The following is a 6,470-nucleotide window of genomic DNA, read 5'->3' on the forward strand; positions in this document are numbered from 1 at the left end:
ACAGTGGGTACAATTCTTAAGATCACTCTTCACTTTCTTATTCTGCTTCTACTGCGCTGTCCTCAGCCTTGTTTCTGTCTGATTCCACTTACTTTCAATGCTTGGCTGAGACAGTCTGTGCAAGCCAATGGATAGATGTGAGTGTTGTCAGGAAGTGTGGTAAAGTGTTGAAAATGAAGTTTGGAGCTAGGCTGTTTGGTTTTATACCCCAGCTCCATTCTTTACTAACTTCATGACATTGGGCAAATTATCTGTATGTAAGTTTCCTTGTACTACAAAGTGTCTACAATGTCTACCTACAGGTAGGACTAATCTGAAGAAAGCAGATAATGCCTGTAATATGCTTGGCAAAGAGTCTGTCCTACAGCAAGCTCCTAAGCTTTGGTCCTTCTCATATATTTAACTGGGACAGAAGAATAATTGATGAGTGATTCTAGCTTTAGTAAACGGCAGAAATTTTTTAAAAAGAGCATATATTTTTTATGCACAAATATTTGGGCACCTCATATGGGCCATGCAACTTGTGCTTCCTATAATACTCAAAGAAAGCTTTGGGAAATCTGCTGAAAAGTTTTCATAGGTAAGCTATTCCAGCAAGACTAATCACCAGTGGGTGAAACCAAGAGGCCACTGTATGCTTTCAGGGGTACCTAGTGTTTTACTGAAGCAGCTATTGCTCCGTGGGCAACAGCAGTTGAGTTAATGCCTGTACAAGGAAAGATTGTACATTAGTATCATTAACCTTGAGTGTAAGTCTTTAAAAATTCACGCGGAATGTTTTTATAACCAAATTTGGGTTGATAGTATCACTGTGAGTTAGCATCTATCATGCACCCAAAATGATGTTGCAGAATTATAGTCCCTAGAAACACCCTGTCACAATTACCTGACTGTGAATTTCAAATCCTTCTCTCTTCTGCTTTGTACATAAACGTGATTGCCGGCTGAAAAGTGTTTGGAGCTGCTAAGAGAGTTTGCTTCTCAAAGGGTGTGTTTTCTCAAGGTGGCTCTTCTTTTAGAAGATTCAATGTATATACTACTGTTTGCGTGGGCAAAAAGGGTAACATCAGAACCCAAGGAGGTATTGGTGGGATAATTGATTCATCCATTCAAATGTTCTAGGTCAGGCATTCCTTTTCAAACTCTTTTCTTTTAATCAAAAATAGCTCTAAAAGGCAAACATAGCTATACCAAGGACACAAACTAATAACTTAAAAGGTGCAAAGGAATAAAATTTGAAGCATATCATTTCCTAATATAAATTAGCAAAATCACAATTATGGAATTTTTAGAATTTCTATGGAATTTCCTAGCTCTTTCATTGGGATTAAAATAGAGGCTTTTTGATATTTGGTCTAATGTTCTTACCAAGGATTGCATCTGTCCTGCTATTTAGGCTTCCAATTCCATCCCCTATCTTACAGCAAATAGCACCAATCAATCATGGAACTCTAACACTAAGCCTGAATGGATTTTCAGTATCCCTTTCAACAGCGCTTCAGGGAGCCCTTGCCAAAGGATCAGAGTTGGCAACAAGTGAATCTATTAGTCATTTTGATTTTTCTTTTATCTTCCCTTTTCTATTTTAATCAGCCGACCACATATTAGTGTAGCAACATGTTAAGAAGATGATTTTGAGAAACTGTTATCAGGGAACTTGGTATGTGGCTCTTGGAGTGACAGAGGTCTGACACTGAATGCGGTTATTGCTGTGAAAATGGAGACGACTGGGAATCCAGGAAATTTCTGGCCTGGGTGTGTGTGCGCTTGAGAAGCTGGAGAGCAGGGTGGGTGCAGAAAGCAGGGAGGTAACAAGAAGAAGATGACATCAGAATGTGAGATATAGGGAACTTGAAATAGACAACAATGGCAAAGAGAGCATATAGGAATGATTTACTTTAACTTTGGATATGATAAGTTAATAGCTTCAGCAAGAAACTCATCTGTATTTGGATTTCAAAATAACCAGCAATAAAAGCTTAGGTAGAGGAAAAAGCACTTGGATGGGCTGGAGAAGTGCATTGGGAAGCCATCTGCCAGGCGGATATGAAATCACGAGGTAAGTGAGACTGTGAGTGGGAACGGCCAGCCTGCAAAGGGGAGACCTGAGCTGGAAAGGTGAGACCCATGGCTCTGATTGAGTCCTGAGGGATGTCCACAGGGAAATGCTGGGTGGAGGAAGACAGTCAGCAAAATGAAGCAGAGGAGAGTTTTCTGAGAAGTATTAGCTGCTGAGGAATATATGCAAAAATAGAGTTACTCTCTTTAGTAAATAGATATTATAGAGTTAGTGTGATTAAAAGTGTCCATATCAGAGAAATCAGCAGAAGAGAGAGATCAGACAAATCAGTCACTGGATTTGGCCAAGTTCAGATCGTTGGTGGTCATAGAATGAAAGACTTGGGTTGCTTTCCATCTTCTTTTCAGACAAGCTGCCTCCATGTTCTCATTTTTCCTGATGTACCTGTTAACTCCATAGAAACCATCTCATGGTAGGCAATAATCACCTCCCTGCACTAGATCCTTAGGCCTCTTCTCATCTAGCCTTTCATCAGCATTTGACACTGTTGACACTCTTTTTAACCTCTTTCTTTCTTGGCCTCTGAGCTGCAAAATCTCCTTGTTTTTCTGTTAACTGCTTGGCTGCTCTTCCATGCATCTTTGGCCTCTCCGTGGCAGTTCTGTGTTAAAGCTGTCCAAAGCTTTAGGTGCATCCTTCTTCTCACCTTATATTCTCTCTTCGACACCGTCTGCATCTGGGTTTAATATCACCATTTAAATACTAATAACTCCTGTATTTGTATCTCCAGTCCTAATTTCTCTTTGAGTCCATTCAGCTGCCTACTCACCTTTTTGCTTGGATGCCTCAAAGTGTCTCTCAATTCAACATTCTCAAAGGCAAGTTTAAGTTATCCTTTCCACAAAACACAGTGAGCAAATTGGTTCACTTCCTCTGTCTTGTAGCTTAGTAAGTGGCACTGGCATCCATTCTGTTGCATAAGCCAAGAAACCAGTAGTCATTTTCACCATCTCTTTTTTTGTCTTATATCAATTTTATCAGGAAGTCTCACTAATTTTATCTCTTACCTATCTTTTCTCCACCTCGACTACTACCACCTTCATTCAAGCTATGCTTATTTCTCACCATTGCTACTACAATAACCTTATTACTGATTTTGCTCTTTCAAACATTGTTGTCAAGTTCTTTGATACATTTCTCATTGATTCGTGAAGTCTATGTTCTATTCCCATGAATCTGCATGCACTTGGGACTGCACTGATCAAAAGAGTATCATTAAAGTAGCACCACGTGACTTTGGAGCTTGGTCATAAAAAGCAATGCAGCTTTATCTTGCTTGCTGGAACATTCATGTTAGGACCCCTGAGATCACCACGCCATCAGAAAACCAAGCCATATGGAGAGTTCATGTGTAGGCATTTTGGCTGGCAGTTCTAGTCTTTGTGTTGTCTTAGCCAAGGCCTAGACAAGTGAGTAAGCAAGCTTTTTGATAATTCCAGTTCCTGGCCTTCAAGTCACTCCCCAGTTTTTGATTTTTCCCATCTCAAAGCCCCAGACATTATAGAGCAGCTATCCACTTTCTCTTTCTACCTTCCACCCTCATGGCCTGTCCAAATTCCAGAAGCATAGAGTCGCTTTGCATAATAATAAAGTTGCTCTAAGCTGATGTATTTTGAAGTAACTAGTTATGCAGCAACAGTAAGTGAAACACTGATATATCTTATTTATCTTTGTACATTTCTATTCCTCTCAATAACTACCCTACTTAAAACTCTTCAATTATGTCCCACTGCTCTTAGGCTAAAGATCAAAATTCTGAACTTAGGCTATAGGACTCCATAAGGCTTCACCGTCCCCATCTTGCAGCACATACTGTTTTCCAGCCACACTGGCCTGCTTTTGAGTTTTCTGAATTTGCCATACTCCTTCCTGTTATAGCGCTTTGCACCATTCAATGCTCTTTGCTCCTCTCTCCTGCTATTAATGGAAATTCATCTTTAGCTCATGGATTAATTTGGCTTCCTTGGGGAGACTTCCCTTGACCACACAGTCTAGGTCAACAGAATCTAAAATGAATTGAAATAAGAAGCATGAATACATTTTACATGTTTTTTTTTGTGTGTGTGTGTGTTGTTGTTTGTTTGGTTTGTGTCTCTTTCTCATGCAAAACTGCCTTACTCTACTAGGGCAGATATCATGTCTGCTTTTGCTTCCAGTAATATTCTTGCTGCATTGCATGGAGCTAAATACATAACACATGACACAAACTCAGTATATATGTATTTGTAGAATGAAGGAACAAACCTTTGTGGTCTGTTTACAAGGCCAACATCTTTAACCATTGAACTCTATTTAATAGACTGAGGTTGTGGGAAAGATAGAGAGATGAATCAGTCATAAATCCACTCTTGAGGAAATTGCCGGCCAGTTGGAGAATTAGAAAAGGTACATAAATACCCCTGATGGTTAAGCTTCTATTATATAACAGAGTCTATGCTGAGTGCTTTATATAAACTATTCTATTTATGCTTTAAACTCCCTGCAAGGTAGGTATTGATATAACTCTATTTTACAGATTAGAGAACCAAAGCTCAGAGAGACTAAATAACTAATCCAAGGTTACATAGCTAGTAAGTGACTCAGGTAGGATTCAAAACAAATCTCTGGTTCTAATAACTGGGCTGAAAACATTGGTGTTTTTTTTTTTTTTTTTAATAGAGGATACTTTGAAAGAGCAGAAGTAGGAGACAAAGTAGATTGGATCCAATTTTCAAGCTAAGGAATTTTGATTTTATTCTGCAAACAGTAGTAATCTATTAAATGATTTTGAGCAGGACACGGTCATAATCGAAACTGATTCTTCAGCACCATGATAGAATATCTGAGGTTAGACTAGACTTCTCACCATAAACAACTGGGAAACTGAACAGCACACATGAAAAATCTACCAGACTTTGGACAACAGGCACTGTATTCCTTGAAAGGAAGGAAGTAGGTAACTCCCACATTACCCCAGCTTTTTGCCTGGAGGCACTTTCTGAATTGTGCAGGGCAAGGAGCACAAGCATTACAGTGGTCATGCTTATCAGAGAGGACAGCGATCTGAGTTTGAGATTATGGAGGTAGCTTATATTTTTAGGAAAGGATACCAGAGAGAAGAAAACTAAGACAAGTACCAGGTAAGTACCAGAAATCTGCATAAGAGTCCTTTTGGGGATTTGGACAAATATTAAGCTGTATATGCACAGGGTGAGACTTCACAATGCTAGGCAAAATCCCATTATCAAGCAAAGAACAATGACAAGGAAGCTGTGAGCTGAAAATAGAGTCTAGGGCTCTCCCAAAGGTAGAATACATTCAAGTTCTAGCAAACCAGAGTAGAGAGACATTATTGAAATTTTGAGTATTCAGAGGAGACCCTGAAAGGGACATACATTAAGAGAACAGTTAATGTACCATGAATAAAGCTTGCTCCAGACTCATCCTAGTAAAGCTATATATAAAGCTTTCAAAGGATTAAATTGATCCACAAGTAAATTACTCCTTACTAGGATAAGATTCAAAATTCAAGGAAAATAACAAACTTCAAACACGCAATAACATAGCATCTAAAATGTCCAACATACAATTAAAAAGTACTAGACCCTCAAAAAAGCAGGAAAATATAACCCAAAACCAAGAGAAAAAATCAGTAAATGGGAATAGACACAGATAGAGATGATGAAATTAGCAGACAAAGATTTTTTAAATAGATATTTTAATCATGTTCAAAGATTTAAGGAAAATATGATCACAGTAGGGGATCACATAAGTCATCTAAACAGAGAAATAGAAAGACCAAACTAAAAGAAGCAGGTGAAAATTTTATAACCAAAAAATGACAATATCTGCAATGAAAAAGTTGCTGAATGTGCTTAACAGCAGAATAAACTACATAGAATTAAAAAAAATCAGTGGACTTGAAGACAGGGTAATTGAAAATAAGAGACTGTAGTGTACAGAGGGGGAAGAAAGGCTGGAAAACTGAATAAAAGAGATCCAAGGACTTGAAGGACAATATTAAGGAGTTTAACGCACCTGCGATTAGAGTCTCAGAAGGAATAATGAAAGATTAAGGCACAAACAAATTTTTTTGGAGAAATGATCAAGGAAAAATTTCAAAATTTAGGCTGGACATGATGGCTCATGAGTGTAATCCCAGCACTTTGCAAGGCCGAGGTGGGTGGATCACCAGAGGTCAAGAGTTCCAGAGCAGCTTGGCCAACATGGTGAAACCCCATCTCTACTAAAAATGCAAAAGTTAGCCGAGAGTGGCGGCGCATGCCTGTAGTTCCAGCTACTTGGGAGGCTGAGTCAGGAGAATCACTTGAACCCAGGAGGCAGAGGTTGCAGTGAGCTGAGATTATACCACAGCACTCCAGCCTGGGCAATAGAGCAACACTCCGTCTCA

Source organism: Pongo pygmaeus, chromosome 12, assembly GCF_028885625.2.
Source record: "Pongo pygmaeus isolate AG05252 chromosome 12, NHGRI_mPonPyg2-v2.0_pri, whole genome shotgun sequence".
Taxonomy (NCBI): Eukaryota; Metazoa; Chordata; class Mammalia; order Primates; family Hominidae; genus Pongo; species Pongo pygmaeus.